At 45.1% G+C, this 15863-nt stretch overlaps 1 long non-coding RNA gene across 4 annotated transcripts in view; it reads left to right on the plus strand.

Annotated features, from left to right (window-relative positions):
• Positions 1–15788, plus strand: part of LOC147584801 (uncharacterized) — a 349116-nt gene extending 333328 nt beyond the window's left edge. For all 4 annotated transcript variants that reach the window (XR_015253535.1, XR_015253538.1, XR_015253537.1 and 1 more), the window contains 2 exons: positions 10919–11027; positions 14897–15788. This is a non-coding gene — a long non-coding RNA (uncharacterized LOC147584801). The remainder of the gene's footprint in view (positions 1–10918; positions 11028–14896) is intronic.
• The last annotated feature ends 75 nt before the right edge of the window (positions 15789–15863 follow it).

A 15863-nucleotide genomic window follows, 5' to 3' on the forward strand; every position in this document is an offset into this window, starting at 1 on the left:
CCCACAGCAATTAATATGGGGTTTATAATAGGTGACCGATAAATGTCCGTGGAGCATGCTTTATAACTATTAATCCAGGGACTGCCAGATTGAGAGCAATAAAAATAATAAATTATACAATGAATTAGGCTCCCATCAAATAAATGGTCACACAGGATCTTGCATTAAGGTTGTGAGAACATTTCCCTTTCCGGTCAGGAAGATTACTTAACTTGCATGGATGGTGTTAGCCAGACTCTGGCTCACTAATGATGTGGGGGGTGCCCACAACGTAGATCTCAACCCGGATCACGGAGGGTCCAGGACCACACGAGGGGAGAATTTTGACACTGAGGTTCTGTGGCCCCCAAAGGGTGGATGTGGGCCCCAGCCCTGCCACGAGGGAAGGTGTACAGAGCCCTGCAGAAGCTCTCCACAAAATCTGGTCAATCCGACTCTGCATCCCAGAGGAAGGCTCCCACCGCCCTGGGGCTTTGGCTACGAGGAGTGAATCAACTGGGGATTTTGAAAAAGTGGACTAAAAGAGAAAAAACAACCCTTTTGGGCAGATTAATCAGGCAGGCATGGGGCTATTTCACAGTCGGGCAGACATGCACTCTCATGTCAGCCACCCCACAGAAAAAGGCAGGGGACCTGTTTGTTCGACTAGAAACGCTTACCCTGGCTTCTTCTCCCTCCCTCCCCACCTTTGTCACTCAACTTTCCTACTTCTGTGTTGGAGAGGTTTCCTTCCCCCTCCCTCCGGCTTTTGAAAGTAACATCGGTGGAGCAGCTAATGAGGCGGTGGAAAGCAAGCTGGTCCGTTCTGGGTTGCTAATGACTCCATTCCCGGGAGCCTAATCAAAGATTTGTACATTTAATTGCTGTCAAGTCAGCTCCAACCACCTGCCATTTCTGCAGCACCTGAGCTCCTAGCTCGGTAGCCCCTGATTCTAAATGAATCCATCACCATTTCTAAAGGCCAGAAAGTCAGGCTGCTGGGCAACCCTGAATGGGGTATATCCTGGAGGGCAGAGACCAGCCGGCCTCGCGGAGCGTGCCTGATCTAACCGGGTTGGCATTGGAGGGACACCTGTGCCTCTCTGGGACCAGACTTCTGTTTCTAGGGGGAAGGAAGGGTGGGTGTGGTGAGGACAGGGTGTGGGAACAAAGAGGAGGAAGAAGGTGACATCTGATCACACTCTTTCTGAATCTGTTAATGCTTTTATCCTGAAGGATGACTTAACTTCCATACCGGTGCATGGTTGGCCCATGGATCAATATTTGCTAGGCAGCCTTTTCACGTAAAATGGTAATTGTTTTATTGTCTTTCCCAAATTCAGGTCATAGTTGTCCCCCTGGGCTTTTTTTTTTTTTTTTTTTTTTTTTTGGCGATTTCGGGAATGAGAAAACAGTTAATCTGGACCTGCGTTCAACCTAATGGTAAAACGGGCTACCTCATGGGGATTTAAATGAGTCGGGAAAGAAAATTATGTTTAGCGTTTCCTCTTCTAATTGCAGTAAAAATTCTTTAAACACACGTACTATACTCGCACGTTATTCTTTTCTCCTGTGACGGGTATATCGAGTACACGCATCGTAGCTGACCTTTTTGAGATCAGTCTCCAGAGCGATGGTTCTCAAACTTGAGACCGCGTCAGAATCACCTGAAGGACTTCTTAAAACCCACCTTGGCCGGGCCCTCCCGCAGTTCTGATTGAGTCTGCTGTGGGTGAGGTCTGAGGCTTTGCATGCCTAACAAGTTCCCAGGTGATGCTCACCACCCCCCCCCACCACCCCCGGACTGCGGGAACTTTCTTGAAGCCTCTTGGAAATGGCAATCTCCTTGTCTACAGGGCAATGAGATTGCCATTTACTGAACACTTGATTAGCTGCATCTGCCTGCTGGTAACTGAGTTGACCATGGCAAAGAGGCACTGACCCTGACACCTCAAGCGGGAAAAGAAGGGAATTCTCCTTTTTCACCCTCCCATCACAGGCTCACATGTGATGTGTAAAGGAAGAAGATACAAAGCACCAAACAGCGGTTGGGCAGATACGGTGCTTTGCCCTATAGACAAATAGCCCCTCCCGTCCCCCGAAATCCTTTAGTTGGAATATGGCTACTTGTATTTGGGAATTCATTTTCCCTTAGGGTGACCAACCCTCTCGGTCTGTCCAGCCCTGAGCTTTCCCAGTGCTAAAACTTAGGGTTATGGGCAAATGGGGGCCCTGATCACCCTTCCTCCCTTTTGGTTAGGCAGAATCTACATCAAGAAGGGCATATTGTTAATTCAGATTTACAAAAACACAAAACAAAAAACGCCGCAAAAAGCCAAGGTAAATATTGTCAGACTATGAGCATTTTTGCCAGACCCTGCCAAGAAAAAGGAGGGAACTAAGGTATTTAGATTGATAAATATTCACTCACGGTTCCCAACTTGCCATTGGCAAATACTTGCCCTAGGCAACATTGGGACTGGGCCCATTTTTCATTATTGATTAATAGTGAGGAGGTTTTCTTTTTTTATTTCCTCGATCTGAATTTCTAGCCTTTTATGACCAACCAGTTGATCTGGTGAAGAGGTCGCTGTGACCAGCTTTCTGTTACTTGCTGTTTCCTTATATTTATTTGTCTTCCTCCGCTCCACACAGTTGTCGCCATGTTCCAGACAAATGCACACTTGTTTTGATTTCCTCCTTACGGCTTAGTCTATTTATATCAGGGGACCCTGGAAAGTGTGCAAGATAACCTTACTAGAAAGCTAAATGAATTCTAAAAAGCAAACACCATACGATCTGCCAATCAGATGGGAAAATATTGTTAACTGTTATTCACTTACTACCCTAGATCTTTCCCTAGAGTGCTTGAAATCACAGAACTGAGGTACATTTGCTCTCTGTTCACCTTTGGAAGTTAGATCTAAATGCATCGATGATCTGGGCAGAGAGAACAAAAAAATAATTGCTCGCAACCTGACAAGACCAAGGGCAAGGGTATGTATGTGCACGTATATTTTTTCATGGAAAAATTACATCAGCAGCTCTCTTGATGGAAAATTCAGTGCTCTCGGAGTTGAGAATTCCCCAGGAGCAAAACTGCCTTGAAGGAGGGGTCTCCTGATTCTGTCACTTTTCGCTCATCTTGCAAGGCTGCACCGAAGCACCATTTTCTGGGAGTATCCTTCCCTAGCCCGGCCCCTCCCCACCTCCCGGCCTGTTTTGCAATTATTTGGTGCCCCTGTTTTAGCTCTTCTTGCGTAGCCTTGGAGTTGTTTGCGTGTGTATTTGTCTTTACCTTTGACTGCGAGACTCGGAGGCCAGGATACAGGATATATTGCTAGTGGGCGCTTGCTACCTCATGCAGTGCTTGGCATCCAGTACGTGCTCAATAAACATTTGGTGATTGAACACTGGCCGTTATACTTGAAGCCGTTTCGGGGGTTCTAAACACAACTCCTGCTGATCGTTTCTACAGAATTTATGGTGTTTATTTTAATACGGTAAACAGGATTGGGGCCAAGTCCAGAGATGTTTTATGTTTCTCCCTTGTAACATACAGTCTGGGCACAGACATCCTCAAAGGTTAAATTGACCAAGAGACGGGATTAAAAGCATGAGGTTGAAAAGGCAATTGGTTCGCTTTATTTCACTCATAGTTCATACGCTTGCTTCGTTCCCAGTGGTCCCATAAAACCCAGAGCTATGGAAAGTGAAACGATCGGGAAGCTCATCCCTCTTGCCACCATATTTCTCCCTCCCCCTTTCCCGTGTAAGTTGGAAAGCTGCCTTCTGCTCTGCTGTGGGACAGACGGGCTGACTCTGGCCCGGAGAAGCATTTATTATCAGCCTGGAAACCTGGCCAGGAATAATGTTCAAAATGGTACTGTTGGGGCCTGGGACAGAGGTCTGTGCTCAGCCCAGCCTAATGCTGACCTTCACTTCTTCTGCCTTCATCTCACCAGAGTATAAGGCAAATGGTGAAAGAAATGGAGAATGTTCTCCTCTGGAAACGGACTTTATTGCAGGTGGGACTCACTTCACCCCAGTAGGAGTGGTCCCAAAGAGCTATGTGAAAATCACATTTTTAGAAGTCTAGTCATATTTAAAATGCACTCCAAAAACTGGCCATTTGAGAGGGGTTTTCACGAATACTTTCAAAGTCTCGTCTTTGCTAATGGAATATTAATTCATAGTCCCGCTTCTGTGAAAATCCAGATTTCCACCGGCTAGATTTGCTCCACGCAAGATGCATGAGAACTGTTCAAGTTTGGTTGCAGGTGGCATGGAGATGGGTAATCATTAATCATTATTAATAAGTTCGGAGTCCTCTAAGGCACTCGTGCTTGGGGACTTCAGCTTTTCCTCCCTCGTGCCGCCTCGGGAGTGCCCCTCCATCTCCCTCTCTGTCCCACCTCGCTCTTCCCTCCATGGGATGAACAAGATAAGAACAAGAGGAGCAAAAGAAGAGAGACCTCTGCAATGTTCTCCGCTTTATTCGGAAGGTATGGGCTTGCAGCCAGAAGGTGATGAGCGAAATTGAGACATGGAAAACAAAGAGAGGGGAAAAATTCCAAGCTCCGGACCAGAGGGTAGCAACAGGGTGGATTTAAACCTCCTGTGGAATCTTTCTTCTTTCTGACACATACCCTGCCCGGGAGGGGGATTCAGTGTGATATGTAAGAGTGCCCGCACAGCACTCGTCACATCCCGTCCCTAGTTTCCTCTCACACTAACCCCGTGTTCAATGTTTCTGGGCCTCAGTTTCCTATACGGGCACGGCAGAACCTCAGACAGTCTGTAAGCAGGGGTGCCGTGTGAGGCTGCCATCCGCTTCGTGCGACTGCTCTGGAATCACACAGGACTCTGTTTTTCAGTTAGGCCGTGTGCCAGAAAGAGAGGAGAGAGTCTAGTCAGGATATTTAGCTTATCAGCTGCCACTGCATGAATTTTCCCCTGCTACAAACTTCCTAACATTCCGACCCTTCTGGTTTGAAAATTTCCAAGGCTGTTCCTATGCCAACCAAAAACATCACACGATCTGTGTTTCTTGTGCAATGTAGCAGTGGGATCTATGTTACCAGGAAGATGTGTCAAAGGTGTGGTTTATTTCTCATTCTTTTATGTGGAGGCTAGTGATTTTAGAGAATGCAACAGAGCCCTGTGAGACACTGAAATGCTCATCCAGACACCCAACTGCCCTGTGCCTCCGCTGGGTCTCTTAGGACAAGCCAAATGCTCCCGGACATCTCGTCCATATGGAAAATGTCAGACAGTTCATCTCAAAACTCCAGTATCCGGGTGTTTTCAAAACACCCGAGCGCCGCCCTGAACTACACAATTATAAATCAGATGCTTGGTTTCATGCAGTGTAGTCTGACTATTCTGGACAAAATCCTGACATGTACTTTGTCTCTTTTTTTGGACAGTTACCCTAATTTCTATCTTTGCAGTGAAAGAACAGCTTCTATCTGTCTTCACCAGTCGGTCTTCTTATTTTGATGAGGGGCTCACCTCAAAGATGAAGAGTTTAACCACTCAAACCACCACCATCAATAACAACAATCACCGACCAACCACAAAAGAAAGAAAGCATGAAATCAAAAGCCCCAGGGCCCAGCCCTGCAGTCCGCTACCTTGCTGTGATCTGGCCAGGTCATGAGCTCCAGCCTCAGCTTATTCACTTATACAACAGGGATGATAACCCTCGTTCTGCAGACTTCTTGTGGGATTCAATGAGACGCAGTTTGGAAGTACTTGGAAATAACACGTGCACTGCATTATGTTTTTGCCCATTGATCATTCAGGCGTTCGGCCTTTGCTCTGGAGAAGGACCACTGACAGCCATGCACCCACAGGCCCCAAGCTGGGCTTTTACTCTAGCCGTCCCTTTGCCATCCCAATCTACACTGTCCACAAGCTCTAGAAGTCAACAAATTTGAGATTGTATTCCCACAAGGGCCCTCTCTGGTCTTCCAGAAAAACAGCCATCAACTTGCCCTGCTGGGTGAATATTGCTCAATGCTGACCTTAGTTAGCTATCATTTTAACCATTCTCAATCAAAAAACATCTACCTGGGTTAGAGTAGTATAATCGCACTACCATTTTTTTTTTCTTTTTAGAAGACATTTTATATTAAAAGTGTTTTTGGTCAAGTTTATTGAGGCATAATTTGCATACTATAAAATTCGCTCTTTTTATTGTACAGTTTTATGAGTTTTGAAAACACATGGTCTGTGTGACCATCACTGTGATCCTTATCTAGATTGATTCCATCATCTCCCAAAATGCCCCTTTTTGAGGTCAACCTCTTCTTACTCCAGGTCCTGGCAACCATTGATTGGTTTTCTGTCTCCACAGTTTTGCCTTTTCCAGAATGTCTTACAAATGCAATCATAGAGTATGTGGTTTTGGGGTCTGGCTGCTTTCACTTAGCATAATGCATTTGAGATTCATCCATGTTGCTGTGTGTATTAATAGTTTGTTCCTTTTTATTGCTTAATAGTAATAAGCAGTCCAACGCATGCACTGTATCCGTTCAACAGTTGAAGGACAGGGAGATGTTTCCATTTCTTGGTGATTATAAATAATGCCGTAAGCACTTTTGTAAGGTGTTTCATATGTACATACATTTTCATTAGACCTTTGCCTTTAAGAGATGTATGTAAGTTTCATTCCAGACGAACAGAGACTGAAAGATTTGGGAGACCCCTGGGGAGAGGAGAGAGTATATTTCCTTCAACATTCAGTCAGGCCCAGACCTGCCAGTTAAACAGGGACTAGTTGTAGCAAGAGGCTGTTATTATTTCCACCGAGGACACTTGCAGAATAGAAATTAAAACTAGCATTATTTTTCTGAGCCCCAGGGGAAGAATATAAGTACATGATGGCAACCATCAATTTAGTGGGTCCAAGGTTGTCTAGGCGATTAAAGTAATATTTCCATGGGTTTTGGCAATTCCCGGCATAGGTCACCTTCACGTACTGGGTGAATTCTTTTTCAAATCACTGGTAACTGTTCTTTAATACGTAGAGAAGAATATAGCGCCTGTTGGCAGACTGTTTACTAACAAACTCTCCAGGGTCGTTCAGGTTAAATAGACTCTCTTTTTGGCTAATTTAGGGGGGAAACCGTGGTTCTTAGTTGAAATAGTTATATTGGAATCTCTACTGTGCACACGACACCAGGGTAATTATCAACCCCCACTGAGAGTTTCAGGCATAGCATCAATTCTGCCTGATTTCTCCCTGTACCCATCACAAAAATAGGAGTTAGGGAGGAGAACCAGCCATACCAGTAAGAAAGTTCAGCTAACCCTGGAGTCTCATCAAATCTCTCCTGCCGTTTTACTTTTTCACCCTGGGGCTCCTGTGTCCTCTGACCCCTTACCATTAAATATTTGTATCCACTCAGAAGACATTTACTGTGCGCTTGCTTCTGTCAAGCCCTTGGATGAGTTGGGAGCTCCCAAAGATGACTGCACTTAGAGAACAATCATGCCTCTATCACGTAGCCTTCAGTGTGAATGAGTTTCAATGCTGGTAGTGCTCCAATCGTCTCCGGACAATTTTTTTCAGGAGCAGCAAAGACGAAAGAAGAGATAGCTGAAATAGCTAAACTAAGATGTAAATAAACAAATGTTTTATTTAAGTAGAAAAATAAAAGTTTTGCCTACCTAATATATGGCGTTACGCAAGTACGACAGTCTCGTGCTCTGCCTTTTGATTACGCGTGTGGGGAATCTCAGCTTACCCGTGTGGGCCAGCCCTCTCTGAAATGTTATTTCAGTGAGGAAGTGTGTTTGGAGTTCTGAACAACTAACTTGTGAACAGAACTTCAGACACAGCCTACAAACAATTTGAAGAGTTAGATCTGTCGATGGCTGATTTACGGAACGGCTGGTTTGGGGTTCGTTAGTGTCCACGTTGGGAGGCACCCCACCATCTGAGCCCTGAGTTCTGTCAGTACCACTCACCATCACTGAGGCCTTAACAATATGAAAAATACTAATAACAATGGCAATAATAGTGAGAGGAGCTAACTTTTTAAGAGCACCATAGCTGAGAGAATAGGAACGAATTTAGCACCGTGAGTGGTTCCAAAGGTCTGAGACTTGGAGTGGGTGGGTTAAGTGGAGATGAAGACATACAGACACACATGTGTGCACACACACACATATACACATACATGTGCATGCACACACACACACGCATGCACACACATACATAAACACATGCACACAGATACATGCATACATGCAAGCACACACATACGCACATGCATACATACATGCATGCATGCATGCATACAACTGGGGAGCAAAGCCAGAGCCTGCTCCCCTCTAGTGTTGTTATAGGGCTTGACGGTAGGGTTTTACAGAGGGAAGTCTTGATTCCATTTTGATGATGACCATAAATGTGAGATTAAAGGCAGGGAAATCCGTTATTGGCTATTGCACTCATCCAAGAACGGGTGATAAAATCCTCAGGATGGAGGGAAGGCAGCAGACCCAAAAGGCTCTTTTACAAAGACAGATTCATTTGGGTTTGGTAGCCAACTGAATGGGAAGAAAGGGGGGTGTGTGGGTCCTAGTTTCTAAGCGGTTGATCAGTGGTTCTATTAATTAGAATGGGAAACATCAAAGAATGAGCCAGTTTGAAGAGGAAGGAAGACACATTTGGTGTTAGATCTGCCATGGAAATTACCTGGAACCTACTCTGCCTTGATATAAAGAAGATCTTCCGGATATTTTAATCTATGCAGAAGTGAGCTCTCCATCACTAGGAGTATTCAAGCAGAGGCTTATATAACCATCTGTCAAGGTTATAAAAGAGGCGTTGCCTGTATTGGGTTAGAGGCCAGGGTGAACAGCCTTTAAATCCTTTCCAACCGTAAGAGTCTATGATACTCTAGGAGTAGGGGGGAAAAAAGGCTATTTATTTCATGCACTGTTGTGGTCTCCAGACAGATTTTAAATACCACTGTGACATATACCATGAAATAAAAACAAGTTGAAAAAGGGAGTGGTAAGTTAACTGCACACTTTTTATGTGCGTGCCAGTAGCTCTATATTTACTTTAGATGCATTTTTTATCTGAGGCTATTTATATCCAGAAATTTAGCTGCTGCATCACAAATCGACATTCAGTATTTGGCACACTTACAATGTCGGGGGCTCTGACATAGCCAGCTCTCCGCGCGTGTGTATAAATGTGTGGTTACGTATGTGTCAATAAAAAAAGACCATGATTTGCAACCAAATGATTACTATTTTCCATTTAGTGCATATCTATTCTATTACTGCAAAGCAGTCATTTATAAATCTTTCACCAGGCAGCGATTCTGAGGAGAGTTAAATATCAATCTAAGTATAACATCAGTATGTAAACAGATTGATGAATTGCTAGATTGCTAGGATATAAACCATATGGAACCGTGAACAACGCTCTGAAGAGCTAGGGATAATTTTAGCATTTTATGAAAACCGAGGACAAGACAGAGCTACCCTACCACTTCTTGAAACTTCTCAACGCTCTTCTGTTTTCACTCTCCAGGCTGCATGGAACAATTAGCATTCTGAACATTAAAAATATAACCTGCTAGATTGTTTCCGTCCTCAGGCAGGATCAGCGGACTCTGTGGGTGTGAGTGCTGGAAAAGTCTGCAGAAATAGACTGGGGAGGATGTATTACCCTGAGAGGCAGGCTCTGTTATCTGTTCCCTCAAATTCCGTACGTACATGGTTAAGGTTCCAAAGCACTGAGCAGGTCTTCAAAGGGATCCACGAAGGAAAAAAAAAAAAAAAAAGAAAGAAAGAAAAGGCTAAGAATCCTTTACTTTTCAAGTGGCAGGAACAACACTAGAATCCAGGCTTCCTGTCTGTCAGTTCTGAGCTCTTTTTATAAAATGACACTAGCTTCGCATACTAAATCCAGTGATGGCATAATACAGTTTATACTTTGCTGCAGTCATGAAAGCTTCTCTCTCTCTCTCTCTCTCTCCCCCCCAGTTATATAAGCGGATCCTTCTCTCTTTCTAGTTGCATATACAGCACTGCACTAACGCTGAGGGTGGATGGAATAAAGTTAAGGGATCCTGGGGATTCTTTTATGATTTCAGGAATTTTAGGCTAAAATCTATGTGGTCAGAGTAGAGCAGAGAATTAAGCAATTTTGGGCTGAATTTAAGCACAAAAGGCAGCCAATGTGGAAAATTACTTAATCCTTCGCTGAATTTGGGTTCTGCAAACCTGACCTGCATCAGCACAGAAGAGAAAATTCCCTGGGGGGTACTCAGAGGTGAGCCACGGAGATTAGCAAAGACGGCTCTCAGGTAAGGCTCTAAGAATTGCAGTCATTTAGCCTAGGAGGCAGAGGGCGGATACGGTAATGGCCGCCAAGTTTACACCACACTGTCATATAGGGAATTATGGCCTGTGTCTCTGAGCACAGAAGGAGATGGGCTGGGCCTCCAGACCCAGACCTTCACCTTAGCTTCTGGGAAACCTGTTAACATAACACGAGCATGTGGACAATGGCGTGTCCTTCCTCTTCAGAGGCGAGGCCAGCAGCCCCGGGGACAGGCTGACATTTTCTTCCTGAGGGCCGGAGAGGGGTCCGGGAATGCCTGGCTGGGCTCGGGAGGAGCTGGGCTTAGGAGCAGACCCTGTACTTCTGACTCCAGACTGGCCTCCTTCCTCTCAGGAGGGGCCCTAGAAGGAAGACTGGAAAGTGACTGGAGCGAGAACCATCATTTTGCTATGTTTCCTGTTTCATTCTGCTGGGGAGTGGGGGTGAGGGTGGGGTGGACGCTTCATGGTTTTTAAAAATAAAACAAACACGAGTGCCCTGATTTACTGTGTTGGGATAATTTTCTTTTAGGGACTCTAACAAATGCCTCTTGACATTGAATATGATGATTTATTCTAACTTCATTAGGTATCGATCCCAGATTCGTCTCCCGAGGCCCTTCCAATGCGCTTACCTACCTGGAGCCTCTCGCTGGGACAGGCACAAAGAACAGGATCTAAGAATTCCATTTCTAAGAGTGAGTATAGTACGCAGGGGTAGAAAAATATGTGCACATCACCTTGAGTGGAACCCGGTAGGGCTTGGTGTGAGGCCCATCTTGCAAGGTTCTAGTGAAATAAAAAAACATGACAACACAGGACAGAATGGGCTTTAAGTTCAGCGCATTGAATTAAGTGGGCTGATTACCGTTCAATGAGAGAATGGGTAATATGGAGGAAGAGGAGGAAGGGGGGAAGGAGAAGGAGATGGAGAGACTATTGTAGCCGCAGAAGACTATATCCTGAACCTTAAGGCACTAAAACCCACACACTTCCCAAAGGGAGTCTCTCCATGTCACTCACTACCTAGACATCGGTATCATTTCTTCACTGCGTGTGCCGTCATCAGAGGCGCTCAAAATGATGTCAGCTGCTCCTCTAGGCACGTAACCTTTGGCAGAAATAGCACGTATTTGCTCCTGCCCGACTCCGACTCCGGGTAGCAAGTCCACATAGATAAAGCCCTCCCCTCAAGGCCGTCTCCCCACCGATGACCTCTGGGGCACTCAGGCTCAGCTTTCCTGCTTTGAGAACTTCCTAGTTAAGTCCCCCTTATCACTGGGAAAACTTGACCTCTAACATGCAAAGCGGGTCATGGAGCAGGGAGAACGGAACTCTCTGACTTTAAAGTCAACTTGGCTTTGCTTACCTTTGAAATAGAGCATTTGTATTTTGAAACTGTTTATGAGAAGTTCTCTGAGTACTGAACTGCAAACACAGATACCAAGAAATTCTGGGGCCAGAGTGTCCAAATAACTGGGATAAGGACAATTGAGTTGAATAGTAATAAAATCTGGCACCGATTGTTTAGGCTTTCGAATTCTCCGATGACAAGCCTTCCTTGGCTCGGCCCTTTGGTCCAGGGAAAAGAGCACAGGATCTGGAAATAAAGAATGTGCATTTGAGTCCTTTCACTGCTGTCCCCCAACTGTGAGAACTTAGGCATTCTGCTTTGTTCAGGACGCTAAGCTTCGGTTTTATCACATGTGACAGGGATCAGCAACATCTACTTGCACGGGCTTTTTGAGAGGATTAAATGAAGGAATAAATACTTTCCAAGTGCTTCATGAGGAGTCCTCCCCCCGCCCCCATTTTATAGATAAATATACTGAGGTCCAGAAAGGTTAAGTAACTTGTGCAAGGTAACACAGCTGGTAAGTATTATATCCTGGAACTTCGATCAGAGTAGGTGGCCAAGAAATTTCTGTGACAATGAGATTAACATCATGTATGTGATTCCATCTTCCTGAGAGAAATTTGCCGTTTGGGCAAAAAGAAGCCTGGTGCTCTGCCACATTTTGCCGAATTGCATCAGGCTCAATTCTCTGCCATGTGACACGGAAGGAAAACGAGCCCCTGTTGCATTTGTTTCTCCGGTTGGTTTCTCTGATCCTTGTAATACAAAAATTACAACAGGATTCATCCAGAACTATAGACAAAATTGAGGGAAGCATTAACAGATAGAGTCCTAAGTATCGTGCTTTACGAAGAATACACGTTCAATAAGCGTATGTTGACTGAGGGTTTAGAAAGATCAGTTCTCCGATATTCTGGTAGAGGGCCAACTGGTCCCGGAAAAGAAAACAGACATTTCAGATGGCTTTAAGTGTCCTACTCTGGAGGAAAATAAACAAGCACAGAGTGAGGACAACAGGGCTGGAGTCAACGTGACACTCTAGGAACTACAAAATCACATCAGTTATTTTGGCAAATGGGATTCTAGACACTTGCCATAGCACCAGATGATGTTTATTCCCACAAGAAGATTATTATAATGCATCTCTTGGATTAAGTTTTTCCTTTTACGAGGACGCTATGTCAGAGTCGGCTAAACTAGACTAAGGCTAAGTCTGCCTTCCAAATGTACCTGCTTTTCACTTTCAAAAGCACGCCTACATCTTCATACACTGCCTTTATGACTTGGTCCTCAGAATAATCGCGGGGGGGGGGGGGCGGTAAATAGAGCAGGTATTATTATTTGTGATCTTTACGGGGTGGGGCTGGGGAGATTGTGTATCCTGCGTGCATCTAGCAGGGTGGCTGGTGTATAAACAATACATAGGAAATACACAATAAATAATAGCTATCATTGGGTGCTTTTACTGGGTGGCAGATACTACTTTAAGCGCTCCACATACATGGACACATTTCTTTAAGGGGAGTTACGCATAACTGATGAGCGTGTGAGCCTGCTACTCGCCAGCTGAGTGACCAAGGGCACCTTGGCCCTGGTTTTGTCACCTGGAATATAAGGAATAATAACAGGGTAACCTCATGGTGTTGCTGCAAAGATCACCTGAGTTGATACACATACAATAATGCTAGCGTACCTGAACGCTCAATAAATACTGGCTGGTATTTGTATTTATCCCAAAGTAACCTCTCAAGTCATTGGCAGAACCAAGATTTGAACCCGGGCTGCCTGGCTCAAGACCCTGTATCTCTAGTCACTATTTATTTTGAATGAGTAACGAGACAAGTGAATAAATAACCTAGAGTTGCCCTGCAAGACGGTGGCTGAATCCAAGTCCCCTGTCACTGCCCCCCCCCTCCCAACAACTATAGCCCTAGATCGAGGCTGGGCCCTGACAAATACACAGAGCCACTTCTTGGAAGGAAGCAGGAAGTTGCCACTTATTTATGGGTTTTATGTTCCCTCTTCGTCCTCAGGTCACACTTCCTTCCAGGCTGCTGAGCCTGGTGGTGTGTGTGTGTGTAGTTAGAAGTGTACCCCTTCCCTGCAGATGTCAGTTCTTTTGCATTTCAGTGGTAGAGGATTGGATTCTTAACTCACTGAAGGAGAAACAGAGTGAGCAAAACTCTAATAAGTGACATTTGAATAACACTGTCCGGTTTACAAAGCGCTCTCCCATCCATTTTTTCACTTGATCACTGGACATAGATTATGTCCTCTGTCTTTGAAGCAACCCAAGCATAGAGGCATCACGTGACTTGTCCAGCTTGTGGAATTGGTAAGTCCAGAGCCCAGACTTTTCACCAGGGTCTGCCACCTCTGGGTCCCACGTCCCTTCCTTGACGAGAACTATGACCCTTTACACTAAGGGAACTAAGGGAACTTGGGCCTTGTCCTTTGTCCTTGGCCCTGTCCTTGGTCCTTGGCCTCAGAAAAATAATTTCACGGTATTTCCAGTGTAGATTTTGATCTCCTTGGGAAAGTTTCGTTTTGGACCTTTGTGATGACGGAGGAATGGGACAAGATGAACTCCCAGGTCACACGCACAACCGTGGAGTCTATGATTCTTTCCCAAGAGTTTACGAAGCATGGAATGCTTGGTACAGGAAATATCCCAACAGCTGTAAAGAGCTATTTATTTGGGACCATCCAACCACATGCTGTGATAGAAAAATGTGGGAGAAGGAGAGGGGGCGTCGGGAAAAGGATTTCACTGATTTCACGTATGCTCTTGTCTTATTCTGATGTCCTATGTCAAAACTTTTGTTCACGGCACTCTCCCACATAAAGCAGTGCTCCCTGGATGCTCTCTACCTCATCACGCTCCTTCCCCTCACGTGTATAGAGATTGTTTTTCATTTTGAACCCAACTGCTGCTTCTTTGATTCTGTAGCAAATCGCCCTTTTGAGTGTGTGGTGTAATTACTCCCATGGCAATGGACCGAAGTTAGACACAGGCCATTATGTGAGCCCGCAGCCTGAGCGGGGAGACGGGAGCAAAGAATTCCTTTTAAAACCGCTCTCCTTAATAATAGCAGGACAGAGGTAGAAAATTACTGGCATTACAAATTGCTTTTTTCCATAAGGGTTTTGTCCCTATCGTTTAAAAGGCTGTGTCACACTGAGAAAATTTCTCTACGTTTTTAATTGCAGATAATTTTGTGTAAGGAAAACCTCCCAGTGAAAATGGTCTGATGAAATGTGCTTAGTTTGGCTTTGGCCGAGCTCCTCGTCGTCCTAAACGAGTGCACAGAAACACGCGCAAACAATATTTGCTACTGCCTAAAAAGTGTAACCCTGCATTTACGGCAAAAGCAATGGAGGAGATTGAGAAGTGGAGACTGGCCCCTAAGAAGAGCTCCGCTTACATAAAAGAGGAGGGCCGAAGGAGGTGTGGACTGCTGCCACCAAGCGGTGAGCCACGCAAGCCTGATGGCTGCCAAGAGCCCTCACTTATCCGGAACCCAGCCTGGTCCCTGGGGAAGGTGGACAGGAAGAGGAGGAAAGTGAAGAAGACGCCAGTGCCGCCAAAGTAACCCGTTAGGAAAAGACGCGTCCTAAAGCCGAATGTGCTTTTTATTCGGAGAACGCCGTATCGGGACCTCATTCGTGCTGTTTTAAGGCCCGATTCTAACAAGCTTAGTTTTCAAACCCTATAGCACGTTAGAATCAAGGAATTAGCACGCGAAGAAAGCCAGTGAACACACTACATATTTATTTTAGTCTTAACAAACACCAATAGCTACCAATGCGACACTGGTTACGGACTCAATTTTAAGGATGATGAAACAGGTTCAGAGAAGGTCAGCCAGTAGTAAGTGATCAAGTCTGTCTTCACATTCAGGGTTCTGGGCTCAGAGCTCATGTCTCTTCCTTTTCTCCCCCTCGCCTTTCCAAAGACAGGCACGCTGAGAAGCAAGCCTCAATGGCAGGACAATGGCAGGACAATGGCGGGGGACAGCATGGAATCAGTATTGGAAATTTGCCGCACCCTGGGATGATCCAGTATAGAGGAATATGGCCTCCTCGGTTCCCAAATGCGTCTATTTTAAATTTTTTTTTTTTTTTTTAACGTTTATTTATTTTTTTGGGACAGAGAGAGACAGAGCATGAACGGGGG

This window comes from Puma concolor, chromosome A1 (assembly GCF_028749965.1).
Source record: "Puma concolor isolate L17-30 chromosome A1, mPumCon1.1.hap2, whole genome shotgun sequence".
Taxonomy (NCBI): Eukaryota; Metazoa; Chordata; class Mammalia; order Carnivora; family Felidae; genus Puma; species Puma concolor.